Source organism: Canis aureus, chromosome 3 (genome assembly GCF_053574225.1).
Source record: "Canis aureus isolate CA01 chromosome 3, VMU_Caureus_v.1.0, whole genome shotgun sequence".
Classification (NCBI taxonomy): Eukaryota; Metazoa; Chordata; class Mammalia; order Carnivora; family Canidae; genus Canis; species Canis aureus.
The window spans coordinates 44,910,746-44,925,934 of record NC_135613.1 but is presented as its reverse complement, the minus strand read 5'-3'; the positions used below and the strand labels follow the sequence as shown (position 1 = coordinate 44,925,934).

Here is a 15,189-nt window from a genome sequence, read left to right as displayed (position 1 = left end):
GAAGGGGGACAGCCAGCAGGGAGGGAGAGAACCTAATTTCTCTGATTCTAAATTCCATGGTAATTTTTACTAAGCTAGGGGCCCTATTATAAACAAATGGTCCACCTTCTTCTTTCACCCAGGTGGGCTTAGACAGAGCAAAACTATGTTTTTGATGAGCCAGCCTCAAGCTCTATTCCCTTCTACCCTACTTCCCCCTCTTCCAATGGCCTTCTCCTTACAGAAACCTGCTCTTCAGAAGGACTCTGACTTTAGCATTTACTTCCTAATGGGAATCTGTACTTATCTAGGCAATAGCTCACACTATCAATGTGAAAGAGTACTCAAGGAACTTCATTGTCCACTGTGTTAGTGTTAAAGAGCGGTGACACAAGAAAGTGATCAGAGGTGGAGGTAAGTTGCTATCCAAATATTTTTCTAATACATTAAATCTATGCAAGAAATATTTATGAAGAAGATACAATGATGGTTAAATCTTAGTCTCTGGAACCCGATTGTCTGCGCTCATATTCCAGTATCACTACTTACTGTTACCTAACATTGTATTATAATTTCTCTATGCCTCAGTTTCCTTGCCCATGTAATGAGAAAAATAATGGGAACTATATAGTAGATTGTAGTATTTAATTAGTAAGTAATGTAAAGGGTTTAGGACAGTACCTGGTGTGTTATAAGTACCAGATAAATATTGGCTATTGTTTGTTGAATATGATCAAATATTTATTTGATGAGTTGATTTTTTAAAAATGTTTTGAGTATAATTGACACACAATGTTACATTAGTTTCATTAGTTTCAGGTGCACTACATAGTGATTCAACTTCTCTATACATTATGCTCTCTATGTTCACCGTGCTATGTCCACCGTAAGTATAGCTACCATCTGTCACCATACAGTGCTGTTACAATATCATCCCTATATTCCCTATGCTATGCCTTTTATTCCTGCAACTTACTCATTCCAGAACCAGAAGCTTGCTATTTCCTACCCTCTTCACTCATTTTGCCCCTCCTCCTTGCCATCTCCTGAAACCATCATTTTATTCTCTGTATTTACAGGTCTGATTCTGGTTTTTGTTTGCTTGTTTATTCATTTGTTCTTATAGATCCCACACATAGTGAAATCATACGGTATTTGTCTTTCTCTGTCTGACATATTTCACTTAGCATCATACCCTCTAGGTTCATCCATGTTGTTGCCAACAGCGTGATTTCATCCTTTTTTATGGCAGTGTAATACACATACACACACATACATCTATGTATATATACACATACTACACACATATATACACACACACATATACACTATATGTACATTATTATATAGGTATATCTATACACAAATATATATATATATATATATACACACACACACACACCAACATATATACACACCATATTAATGAATAGATTTTTTAGTGCCTATTATGTCTTAGGCTCAGCATGAATCTCTGAGGATATAGTGGTAAATTTTATAGACATTGTTTTTGTTTATTTGAAGCCCATATTCTAGCAGAAATAGACAATTACACAAGAACTTATTTAATTAAAATTGGAAAAGGAGCTAGCAAGAAATGTAGATTGTCCTAAGAACTTGCCACAGGATATAGGGAACCCAAAAGTCTGAGGAAGAGCAGGGATATGATAGAGCTCAGGGCAGGGATACCTTGGAGGGTTATGAGATTCAAAGGAATAAGAATTTGTTACAGGGGCACCTGGGTGGTTCAGTCGGTTGAATATCAAACTCTTGGTTTTGGCTCAGGTTGTGATCTCAGGGGTATGGGGTTGAGCCCTGCAAAGGCAAGGAGTCTGCTTGAGATTCTCTCCCTCTCCCCACCCCCACCCCCACCTTGAGCTTGCACTCTCTCAAATAAATAAATAAAGTCTAAAAAAAAAGTAATTAGGTACAAAGAAGAAAGAGAATGTTCTAGGCAGTAATAACAGCAGCTCTCATGGAACTGAGAGCAGTACCTGCAGCAGGAACACAGAGGAAAAGAGAAGTTTAGGTCAGGTCCTACAGAGCCAAGGAAGGTCAGGGAGAGGACTTTGAACTTTGTTCTGGAAGCAATGGGAAATCTTTTTGGAGCCTTATCAAAGGTGTGGCCTAGCCAAATTTGCATTTTAAGAAAGATCAATCTCCCTGCAATTTGGAGAATAAATTTGAAGGCTGGAAGGAGGCAGCTAACTTGTATTTAAAAGCCCAGAGTCTGAGGGTAGACTAATAGTTTGATTTCTGACTCTGCCATTTAATTTATTAGCAGTGTGAACCTGGACAAGTTACTTCATTTCTGTAAGTCATGATTTCCTCATCTCTCCCACAGCACTGTACATCTTTCCCACCAGGTTTTATGAAGGGTAAATGAAATAGCCACATCAAACCCCTTAGCTTGGTACCCAGCACCTAGTAAAGTATTCATGCCAGTTGCTGGTAACATTACTGTTGATTTTATTGCAGTTACCTATGCAGGAGCTGGTTGGTGGTGGCTAGAATTTAATAGCGTGGAGATGGAGATAGGTAAGTGGGTTTGAGATGCTTGGGTATTGAAATCAGGTGGCCTCTAGGAAAGTGGTTTTAGGCTAGTGCCCAGAAGTCCTAGTCACTTTGGCTTCTCAGGTCCAGAATGTGATTTTTGTCAGCGTGGTTTGATTTCATTCTGCTCATATGAGTCCAACTCACAAGAACACGTTGAAAAGAGACCAATCAATTTACAGAATAATAATTTATGGTGACTTTTTCTGGTCATTCTACATTCCTTGACACAGGAGACCAATTTCTAATCATAAGTTTGTTCGGTAAGCATGAAATCAGAGCAGAGGAGTTAGCTGGATGATCAGGCCGCTTTCTTCAAGGTAGACTTGAAGAAAGTCTGAAGTGCCCATCTCAGCTTTATTCACCTGGCCAATTTTTACTTCTCGTTTAGGATTCAGTCTAGAGTTATATCTTTGCAAAGCTTTCTAAATATTTTAAAATTGGATTAAGCTCCCTACCCTTTATTTCCAACTGACCATATTTCATTTCAATTATTTCTCTTGATTTATCATACCCATTAGATAACCTTCCTGAGAGTGGGCACCTGGGTGGCTCAGTGGTTGAACGTCTGCCTTTGGCTCAGGTTGTGATCCTGGGGTCCTGGGATTGAGCCCTGCATCAGGCTCCTTCCAGAGAGCTTGCTTCTCCCTCTGCCTATGTCTCTGCCTCTCTCTCTCTGTGTCTCTTATGAATGAATAAATAAAATATTAAAAAAAAAAAAGATAACCTTCCTGAGAGAAGGGAAGATATCTTTTTTTTTTGCTTAATCTTTTATGCAGCACAGCATCTATTATCTGGTAGAAGCTCAAAATATATTGTTTGCACTGCTGACCTATCCCATCAATGATGGGATATTGATGAACCAAAAGGAATGGGGCCTTTGCTACTTAACAGTATGGGAAAAAAAATGTCAGGAATTCCTGTTCTCGGTTCTCTTTTTATTCATCATCAAACAAACCACTTTCTTTTTTTTGTTGATGTATATTCAATGTTACCACAATTAATGGGCTCTCCATTTCTTTTGCCTTCATATCTTGATTAGATTCCTAGGTTGGCTAAATTTTTTTCTTTTGACTAGGCTCCAAGCCCAACATGGTGCTTGAACTCATGACCCTGAGATCAAGAGTTGCATGCTCTACCAACTGAACCGGCCAGGTGGCCCCTAGGCTGGCTTTTAATATGAGGGACATTGTGTCTGTCTAGGAGACTTCTGTAAAATCACATGCAGAATTTGTTATTTGACTCACCATGAAGAGCTGTATTTTAGGCACCTTACTGGAGATCTCTGTGCACCAAGTGATACTAGAATCCCAAATATTTTCACAGTTGTCATAAGAAAGATACAAGTAAGTTCAGAGGCAACACAGATAGATCTTAAAGACATAGGGGGGAAAAAGAGATCAAGAGAGATTTGGAGGCCAGGTAAAAAAGAATGAGTGGAATTCTGAGAGATGAAAAAAATTAGGTAAGGCAATGAACAGCATGAATAAAAGTATAAAATTAGAAACATGCCACACCATTTAATTCTGTTTGGGGAGATCAACCTTAACAGTTCTATTTGTCAAGAACACTGGGTTTTAGTAATGGGGTAGAGTAGAATAAATTTGCAAATTAGGGTGGTCAGAGCAATCTTAGAGAATTTTTTTTATGCTAGACTAAGGTATTTGACTTGACTTGTCAGGCAATGAAACGGGATTGAAAATTGTTCAACATAAGAATGGTACACCCAAATTGGTTTATAAATATCTAATACTGTTTTATAGTTGTGCAATGCTTTATAGTTATAGATTTCTTTCATACATATACTCTCAATCTTCACCATACCTTATGAGAGGTATATTATTGTCTATCTTTTATGGAGGAAGAGACTATTGTCCAGGGACTTTTAGTGTCTCGTTCCAAATCCCGTAAGTGGTAAATGCAGAACCTAGAGACTTGAATCTAGGCTTTCTGACTTGAAGTGTAGTGTTCTTGCCATTACAATGATGCCTATATGAGATGAATTATTGATTTGATAGCAGTAAATTGTAAGGATTATAGGAGGGAGTAAAGAATAAGAACTTGATAAATTATTAATATTAGGGATCATTACTTGCAGGAAAAATTAGGACTTAAGAAGAAATGGGATCCCAAACTAGGGTGTTATCAGAGGGAGTAGAAGGATTATTTGTACCTTACCTTTATTTTTACCTATAATATGAAAGTTGTCAAAGGAATTTCAAGGATAGAGAGTGGAAGAGTAGAGGCAAAGGTTTTTGTCATTAGGAGTAAACATGGTAGGTGGGGAACAGAAAAGAGCTAGAAATTTTCCTTCCTCTCCAAATATTATTAGCCAAATCTCTTTCAGCTACCTGTAGGAAAGCCCCATTCACCTGGTGCTCTCCTGGGTGATGTCTCAGATCACCTTCATCACAGGATTTTGGGGACTTACCATGTGAGAATGGCAATGCATTTGACAGTCAAATGTTGCAAAGAGCAGAAAGCCTGCTACAAACAGCAGTTTCTAGTTGACAAAGCACTTTGAAGTTTGCTCATTTTCTTTTGCAAACAAAGCCATAAAAGTTATCGCCATATTTACAAATGAGGCTTTACCTTGAGGCTCATCAAGGTAAAGGGATTTGCTTTAGAATTTGGAATTTCTGCATTGTCCAGTATGGTAGTTTCTAGTCATGTGTGGCTACTGAGCACTACACTGTGCCTAGTCAGTGTGCATGGGGATCATACACACTGGATTTCATAGACTTTGGGTGGAAAAAAAGTGATGCAAAATATCTCAATAAATTTTCATATTGGGTTACATGTTGAAGTTATAATACTTTAGATATTAAGTAAAGTACATTATTAAAGCTAATTGCATCTATACGTAGAAAATTTAAAATTATCTATAGAGCTTGCATTATATTTCTGGACATCACTGTTATAGATCATAGCCTAGAGCCACGACTTGAACATCGCAACATTCACAAACCCACAGATGCTTGTCTTAAAAGAGATAGTAATGATAATGATCGTAGTTAATATTCATCAAGTACCAGTTACACCTTCTAAGCACTTTACATTCATGAAGTAGTTTTTCGTCATCAAAAATTTCATGACTTGAGTATTATTTAATATATAATGGATTGTTTTATTTTCCAGATGAGAAACACAGAAATTCAGTAACTTTCCCAAGGTCACAGATTTAGTAGAGCCAGAATTCAAACTTAGGCAGTCCACCTACAGTGCCATTAGGAATGCCTCTGGGCTGCCTCTATTTGCGGAGTCCCAGGGAAACATTTGGATGGGCTGCATTTTATTTTAACCTACCAGGAGTCAGGCAGTACATAAGAGACTTTGTGTATTATGTCCTTTAATTTTTGCAACAACCTCATTAAATAGTTACTACTCCTATTTTATAGATGAGCAAACTGAGGTTCAAGAGATCATGCAGTTTGCCCAAAGTTATACTAGACACGTGCTGGAACTCAGTCTCGAACCCAGCCTGGATCTGAAGTTGATGCTTGATCATTACGCTCGACTCCTGGGGGTAATTCCCAGACTAAACCCTGAAGTACTGACAGTCTCTCTCCAGGGTGGGCTCGGGCAATTTGTTCTTTTTAGAATTGGTCCAGACGGCCCCCATTCTCAGCCAGGTTTGGTGATCACCAACCTATTGGAGTCTTCATTTTTGATGTGTTTTTTTCTCTTAAAGTTCTGTCGCCTCAAACTCGCTTGGGATCTGATGAAAAACACTTTTTAAAAAAGGAAGGAAGGAGGCAAGGAGGAAGGAAGGAAGAAAAATGGAAGGAAGAGGAAGGAAGAGGAAGAAGAAAAAAGAAAGAAAGAAGAAAGAAAGAAAAAGAAAGAAAGAAAGAAAGAAAGAAAGAAAGAAAGAAAGAAAGAAAGAGAAAGAAAGAAAGAAAGAAAGGAAGGAAGGAAGGAAGGAAGGAAGGAAGGAAGAAAGAAAGAAAGAAAGAAAGAAAGAAAGAAAGAAAGAAAGACCAAACAAAACCAAACTAAACCACATGAAGCCAAACCAAATGAAACAAATAAAAACAGTATTCCCCTCAGGCAGTCTCGGGTAGGGCTGACCATTTATTTGAGCAGGGTCCCTGCTTCTTTTAAATCTGATCATCATCTACCCCCAAATGCAGGCTGCAATGATTTAATTAAACAGAGATAATCATAGACTTCAGAAATACAACAGCTGGTCCTCCTGAAGACATTCTTAGAAACATCTGAACAGCCCAGGGCTGTGTCTGAAACGAGAGGGGTGGGAATATGGGGAGTGCAGAGGTGGTGAGGTGAGAGGAAGGGACATGGAGATTTACAGGCTCTCCAGGTGATCTATGGAGTTCTGGATGGGAATGAAGGCACAGAATGAATAAAGTCAAGCAACTCTCTTGTGGGCGGGGTTTGTGCGTGTGTGGTAAGAGAGCTTAATAGTATGATTTTTGCAGCCTTGTTTGCAGGTAGACATGCTGTTGTTTTATGTGACAGATTCAGAACTTCCAACTAGCATGCACTGGAATATAAAATTAGGTCCCAGATTTCATGGTAACCTCATTTGACACAGTAGCAAACAAAAATTGCTTGGGAAGATAGAAGTCAACCCTGTATGGCACAGCTAGCTTGGCTTCCTTCAGCCATTTTCTCCTGATCTAGCAGGACCTTGCTCTTGCCCTAATTTCCCCTGGTTTGTAAACGATGTTACTTAATTGAACTCAACTCCAGACTTTAGAAAAATAAAATTTTGTATTTCAGCAATGGTTTTCTTGGCATTTCTACCTCTGAAGAATTTCACTTAATTCTAACTTTTCCTTTCTATCTTTGAAAGTTGGTAGCTATAAGCTGTGCTTACTCTTTCTCTGCTTCTCCCTTTCTAATGCAGTGTCTGATGCAGTATAATGCAGTGTCTGTTTAACCGTGATTAAAGATTTCAGTGTTTGGTTTAAACCAATATTTACCAGTGAAATCCCGCCAACATAAATGTGCAGGCGAGGTAAAAAATATTGGCTTAAATCAATCTCCCCCTGAACACACACATACAGACAAGGACTGTAAATGTTTTGTGTGTTACTTCTGACATCCTGGCCTCTTTTCGTCAGCTTCACACATATATCAATTTAACACAGATTCAGAGCAGTCTTAAAACCGGCGTAATCTAGATCATAGGTTCCAAGAGTGATTTTTAAAGAAATTGTTTCTCTAGTCGATGTTTTTGTCATTTAATTTGTTTTGTTGTTTTTGTATGGTGGTTCTTCTGGCACTTACCACACATTGCCCTGTCATCTAGCCTAAAAAGTTTCCTTGAGTTATGAAAATTTGTATTATTCAAAATAGTAGTAAACAAGGGAATAATGATCTTTTAAAAAATAGATTATATTACAAAGCTTATTGTGGAATCATACAATAGGCGTTTTGAGATTAAGTCAGGCTTGGTGAGTGATTGCTTTTATTTAGCAAAAATTTACTGAACTGAATTTATTCAGTGATTGAATTTATTGAATGAATGAATTACTGCTACACTTTGAATGAATTTCAAATAGTTGTAGTTTGGATTAGAAATTATTTTTCTGAAACTGAATAACCCAGGCAGCCAGCAGACAGAAGGCCCCAGCTGGCACCTGGCAGCCTCAGGAGACCTGGAGAGGGTGGAGAGCAAGTGAGTTTTACATGGCCAAGGCTCAGGACCAAGCCCTCAGTGAAAACTTTGAATTGCAGTTCCCATACCACACTTCCTCTTAGGGAGGGAGGGAGGGCTGGGTCTGAGATGAGAAAGGCAGAATGACTCATCTACAAAAAAGGCCACTGAAATTTGCTAATGGCAAGCCCTGAACAGTACCTGGCAAACAGCAGGCACGTAATAAGTACTTGCCTTATATACAGGCAAAATAAAATGTAATAAACTCCATAATATGTGGGGTTGAGTGGGGAATGTTCCAAACAGGATTTCAGGGCAAGAGCAATTCCATGTCTAGTAGTGATAAAATCTCTTTTGTTACTTTCTCCAACTCCAAATGCTCAAGAGCCTGTGCACCAAAAACTGAAGCACTATGGAAAGGATGGATAAGTCAGATATTATATTAATTACAGCAATAATTAATTGAGAGTCTGCCTGAATGAAATATCTTTGATCTTCAAAAGAACCTTGTGAGTTAGATTGCACTGTCACTGATATATAGAGGAACACAACAGGTGGGAAATGAATGGAGAGATGGGAGATGAATCTGGAAAGGTGGCCTGGGCATCTGGACTCAATGGTGGAACTCTGTGGGGAATACACAGAAGTAAAAGACATAGTCATGGCCATCCTCAAGAAATGTGCAGTCCAGGAGGAGAGCGGGGATACACAGACATAGAATGAAAACAGCAAGGGCACACCATGGGCTGTGCATTGGATCATTGGAGAAAAACAGCGAGCAGCAAAGGTTTGCTGTGCTATGAATGGAACAGGTGCTTACTAAATGTTTGTGGAAGTGCACTGAACTTAATTAAGAGCCAGGGAAAGGTAATCATAGAAGGAAAGATGTGGAATCCATAATGAGATGCAAAGCAGCAGGAAGATGAGTTTTACTGAGCAAAGAATGTTGAAGAAAAATGGTTAGAGGGTCAGAGTGGGTCCAATTATGAAGTGAAGCAGAGGAGTCTGGACTGCTGGAGACTCTTGAACAGAGGAGAGGCTTGAGGGAGGTTGGGATTTAAGACAATTAGGCCAGCAGGAATATGTCAGATGGTTCTCAATGGGAAGTAGCTAGAGTTAGGGACCCCAGGAAGACCCTAGGGCAGGGATTTTTCATGAGAGACACACAGAGAGAGGCAGAGACATAGGCAGAGGGAGAAGCAGGCTCCCGGTGGGGAGCTCGATGCAGGACTCAATTCCAGACCCCAGATCACTGAACCAAAGGCAGACACTCAACCACTGAGCAAAATAGGGTAAGGATTTAAGTTGAAAACAATGCAGGCTAGAATAGATGGTGACAACAGAATGGAAGAAAAGAGTTAAATTCTAAGTAATGCCCAGAAGAAAAAAAGATGTCATCTTCATAAGAGATGGTATACAGAGGACTAGGGAGAAGAAAGTGTCCAAAATTGTCACCAAGGTTCCTAGCCCTAAAGAAGGACATAAGAATAGAACCACAAACAGACATGAGGGATTTGGAGGAGGGAGAGGGAGAAAGGTAGACCAAATTGAGTTCGGTGTGATTCTCATATGGTTACAAGAATTTGAGGTGGGTCTCTAGTAAATAGTCAGAGCTCCAGGCATGGATTGCTGCAAGGATTGTAGGCTAGGGATTGTGAGGATGTACTACTTGGACGTGGCTCTTGAGGGCATGTGTCTATCTTCTAATTGGTTCCTGGAAGAAGGTCAATAACAAATTCATAATTCCCCATATTATCTCACCAACTCCTTATTTTCCTGTACTCCCTCCTTCCCTATTTCCTCAGCCCCCAGTTGCCACACAAAGCCAAGCCATGAATGATAAATGTCTTGGATGATTTCCAGCTCTGCAGGGCACAAACCTAATGCAGGAGATCTCTTTCAGCACTGGCAAGGAACTAGGTCAAATTTTCCATAGTGAGACCAAGGCCAGGAGAAGAGAATTTATATCTCCAAGACCATACAGCCTCCATGTATCAGCAGAGACCAATTCTGAATTTTCATAGAATCTGTTGTTATTGACACTATATTGTGCCTCAACTCTGACTGATAATATTTAAAGTACTCTTCATTAGACTAATATTTATTAGATACATAATACATCAGCCCCTATGCTAGGCACAGGGGATACGAAGAAGGATAAATACGGCAGTCATTGCCACTGAGGCACTTATAGTCCTGAAAGATTGCTTTGAGAATAGGTGTAATTACTTATCCCTGGGTAGAGGTGTTGGGGAAGGTTTCCTGGAGGAAGTTATGCCTTGGGAGGGTTTTAAAGGATGAATAGGAGTTTGCCTGGCAGGAGACAGAAAAAGAAGCTAAATGTATTCTAAGTGAAGAGACCAGCATGTATCAAAATAAAGAGACAACACAGTACAATGCTTAGAGTTACTATAAGGGTTCAGTAGTTTTATGGCATTTAGGGTAGAAGGAGGAAGGGAAAGAGAGGCAGGCACAGCACTGCTATGAATTTAAAAAGTATGGGTGTGGGGAACAGGGAAGTGGGAAACATGAAGAAGGTATCCAGAAGTTCCCCCAGTGATTTTATGTAGAAGTATAGTCACAATCAGAGATAGACGGGGTGCTATAGTGAAAAGTCAGGAAGCTTTTTAGAAAAGCCAGACTGTTTAAAAAAAAAAAAAAAAGAAAAGAAAAGAAAAGCCAGACTGTAATCCTTTTAGGTTTGTGGGCCATACAGTCTTTGTGGCGAATATTCAACTGTGCCATTTAGGCATGAAAGCAGCCACAGAGAATACATAAACCAATGCATGTGGCCGGGTTCCAATAAAACTTTATTTGCAAACACAAGTGGCTGGCCATGAACCATATTTGCCAAACATTGCTCTAGAAACATCCCGAGATTCTGACGTCATTCTCAATACTCATGGTAGACAGAACAGTGGTCTCTCAAAGATATGTCCATGCTAATCCTTGCAACCTGTGCATATATTATCTCACATGGTAAAGGAGAATTAAGGTAGCAGATGAGAATAAGGTTGTTTGTGAGCTAACCTTAAAATAAGGAGATTGCTTTGGATTATCTCCGTAGACCCAGTGTATAAAGGTCTTTGTGAAGGACTGAAGCAGAGGTGTCAGTGTCAGTGTGATGGAATGTGAGAAAGATTCAACCAGCCATTGCTGGCTTTGAATATGGAATAGGACCAAGAGCCAAGGAATACAGGCAGCCTCTAGAAGCTGGACGAGGCAAGAAAATGGACTTTTCTTAAGACACTCCAGAAAAGAATGGCTTGCCAAAACCTCGATTCATGTTGTTTGAAGCCACAAAGTTTGTGCTATTTGTTACAACAGCAATAGAAAACTAATGCAATACCCACATGAGCTAAACCTTCTAAAGACTGTGGAGAAAGCCGAGCCTCCAGAGTTAAGAATGCAGGTTGAACATCCAATTAAACGCCTCATTTAGATGAAAAGGGCAGGACTCTGGGAAACAAACAAAAGGGTGGCAGAAGGGGTTGTGGGTGGGGGTATGGGGTAACTGTGTGACAGGCATTAAGGAGGGCATGTGATGTTATGAGCACTGGGTTTTATACTCTATGTTGGCAAATTGAATTTTAAAAAATAAAATAAAAAGGCCAGAAAAAAAAAATCTGCATTTGAACGTGGGGAAATTAGGCAATGCTTTCAGGGACTGTCTATAACAAGGAGCTGCTTTTACACCAAAAAGGCTTTATGGCTCCCTGATGGAGTATAAGAGGCATTGAAACAAAATTTTTCTTTGTGTTTCTCCAGGCGCTTTCAGACCTACACACTTGGGGATTTATACCTAAGGCAAGAGAAAGTCTTGGCGTGGGGATGAAGATCAAAGTCCCAGAACAGGTCCCCATAAGCAGTGCTCATAGTAGGGAAGTGGGCTGCCAGAAATCAGCCCCTGACTTTCTATTCCGCTGGCACCGAGCCACCCTCTGCCCTGCTGCTGTGCCACTGTACCATTTACGTCATGGGGAATACAGCTTGCTGCTTTAAAATGTGTGTTATGAGGGAAATGAGAACATGACGCTGGTGACATTTCACAAAGGAGGCAGCATTCCAAAGATGAACTTGGGCAAGCCTGGCATGCATGTACTGTTAGGGGTCACTTCAGAGACCACAGCCTCTGGGCACTCACTAAGGTAGGTCAGTCGAGGTCAAGGGTCCTTGCCCAAAAGATCTTTCCAACTACCTGTCATGGAGGGGGGCAGAAGCCATGAGTCCTAACCTCCCTTCCATGCTATAAACATCTTGAAGGCAGCTGACACAGTGCCTTCTAGTCCACAGACAGGCATCACTGCACAGTGGCTACCTAATTATTAAGTAAAATCAAGAAGACAGAGAAGGAGGATCTTGTCATGAGGATGACTCTCCTAACAAATTCAGAAAGTCCATTTTAAGTTACAAAACATTCTCACATCCATTGTCTCAAATTATCCTCCTAAGGGTGCTGTGAAATGAGTATTAGGAAATTCGTTTTGCTGATAAAGAGAACGAGTCTCACACACATCCAGTGACTAGTTGAACACTTTGCAGCTGGCAAGTGGGAAGCGGTGCCTGAAGTCAGGTCTTTGGTTTCTTCATTTGGAGCTCAGCCACATCCCACAAAGGTTCCTCCCTCCCTCCTTCCTTCCTTTCTCTTTCTCCCTCCCCTCTGGAAACATTGAGTATCTATTACGTACCAGACAACACCATCCAAGGCCCCACAGAAGCAAAACTAACCAAGAGAAGGTTCTGTACCTGTTGAAGATCATCAGTTAGTGTGGGAGACAGACACTTCAATGTGCAAATAGAGATACAGTGTAAGACACTGACTGAGTGCTATGTGCCAGGCACTGTGGTAAGGATTTCACGCGCTATTAATGTTTAACACCTTAGGAGGGAGGTATCATCTTCCCCATTTTACAGGTAAGGAAGTACAGGTTTAGAGTCACTGAGTCTCTTGTAAGTTGCAACCAGGATCTTCATTCTGCTGATTCCAGATCTCACTCTTAGCCACTAATCTATGCTATGGCAACAGAAGCATTGGCACAGAGCTCCACACTGGGCCAGTAAGAGAGAGAAAGAGAGCCCGGGAAAGATGGACTGGCTGCCCGGAAGAATTAGAGAAGGAAGCTTTCAGCAGGAAGTGTGCATTCTCATATACTGCAGCATAGAGCAATGAACCAGGTCATTTAAAGATGATCTCTACACTGATCCCCAGTTTCCCAAACTGAATGAGAATTAAGTATCCCAGAAATTTGATTCTACTTAAAAATATTTTTCAGGGTAACTATTTTTTCAGGTAACAAAGCATCGTTCAGGGGATTCCATGTAGAATCAGATTCAAGCCCAGCTCTCAAGGAGGAAATATTTCCTGGAGGAAATACCAGGATTTTTCGAAATCCTGCATTTGCACTGAGACAGGGAGGTGAAATCAACTCCCAAGGGCAAGTGTTCTGAACAGAGTGGAAGATTTGGGTTCTCGTTCCAGGTTTATCACCAGTTCACCCTAGACAGGCCCCTCAGCCTCTCTGAGCTCCATTTCGTCAGCTGTGAAAAGCAAGTGTTGGAAGAGGTGATGTCTAGAGTCTCTTTTAGCTCTGATGTTCTATTATTCTGAGACTCATCAAGGAAGTTCAGGGAAAGTGCTTACCTGGGAGAGTAGGGTGGGAGGGAAGAGAATAGTACATCTCATCAGAAGCCCTTTCACCTGAGAAGCCTTTGGCACCTGAATCTTCCAAGTGCCCAGCAGCCATATGATTCCAGCTGCCAGGGCCCTAGGCTTGCTCTCTGTTCTCAGCCTGACAAAGGTTCCCCTAAACAATGAAACCATAAAATAAGTAACCCAGGAGGTCTGTGTTTGTCAGATGCCTTGCAGGCCATCAGCGCTAAGTGGCTGCTTGAGGCTTTGATACTATTACTATTGTTGTTGTTACAGAATTACAGTAACAAACACCACTCATTGGGAGTCTTCTGTGCATAAGGTGCAATGAGGAGTGCTTCCTTACAATTATCTATTTCTCTTGGGAAACGTACAGAGTGTTCTTATCTCTACCTTACAGATGAATCTGTGGCCCAAGAAGGTTAAATAACTTGCCTGAAGCCATAGAGCCCTAGTCTGTTATTCTCTCACTGTCTAGCTTTAAAGGTACAGCTCTTCATCCTCCTGCTACACTTTGGACACCAGTGATGCTTCCAATCTGGGTAGTCCTCCTTCTTTTCACCTGCAATGAGCAACTGAAAGGGTCACACACTCATTAAGCATCATATCATACCTACCTTACAATTTGAAAAGTGCTTTCTTGTATGTCCCATCATCTGATTCTCAAAGGCGCTGGAGAGCTAGAAGGAGCATTAGCTCTATTTTACAGAAGAAGAAACGGAGTCTCAAGGGAGGTTGAGTGACTCGGAGCTTTCTTAAATCCACTTGCCATACCAATCACATACTTGTCTAAATTTCTGACCACTCTGGTACATTGTTTTTCAGAATATATGTCTTGTGTCTTAAAGTGTATCCAGTTATTTGTATTTGCATCGCAGATTGGTTAACAGAGGGCCTTCTCAGAGAGATATTACCAAGCAGCTGTTAGCATTTCCTCAAATCTTCTTCCAGGACTACTGCGTACATCATTTCCAAATAACTAAGACTAGTTCAGTGAATCCTAAAGCTTCAAACCCTCATAACGATACAATTTTCTTCTTTCGAAATGCCAGTACATTCACTGAAACTTACCCTCTTTACTGAGTTGACAGGGTATATGTAAGCTACATAGAACATTTTGAAAACCTCTTTTCTACACATGAGGTGAATGCACTGCTATGAGTAGATCATGAAGAACTTCCTTAGCAAATCGTCTACCAACTCTATCCAAATGCAATTTTAACAGAGAAATGTATCTATTAAGTCTCCTCCACTTTCTACCCAAGGAAAGCACATAGAAAAGAAATGTAAATAACCTTTTGTTTATCTGCCTCACATAATCAGACTCTCTTCCCACTAGAGAAGGGGGTGGCTGTGTATTTGCAAAGTTGTGTGGTGGCTAACT

General features: G+C 40.4%; 1 protein-coding gene and 1 long non-coding RNA gene across 7 annotated transcripts in view; one reads left to right on the top strand and one right to left on the bottom strand.

Annotated features, from left to right (window-relative positions):
- Positions 1–15,189, bottom strand: part of PDE4B (phosphodiesterase 4B) — a 548,107-nt gene that overhangs the window by 49,315 nt on the left and 483,603 nt on the right. The gene's annotated exons all lie outside the window — the stretch shown is intronic.
- LOC144310752 (uncharacterized) lies at positions 6–6,357 on the top strand. Its single transcript, XR_013376428.1, has 3 exons — positions 6–393; positions 2,458–2,517; positions 6,224–6,357. It is a non-coding gene; the product is annotated as an uncharacterized LOC144310752 (long non-coding RNA).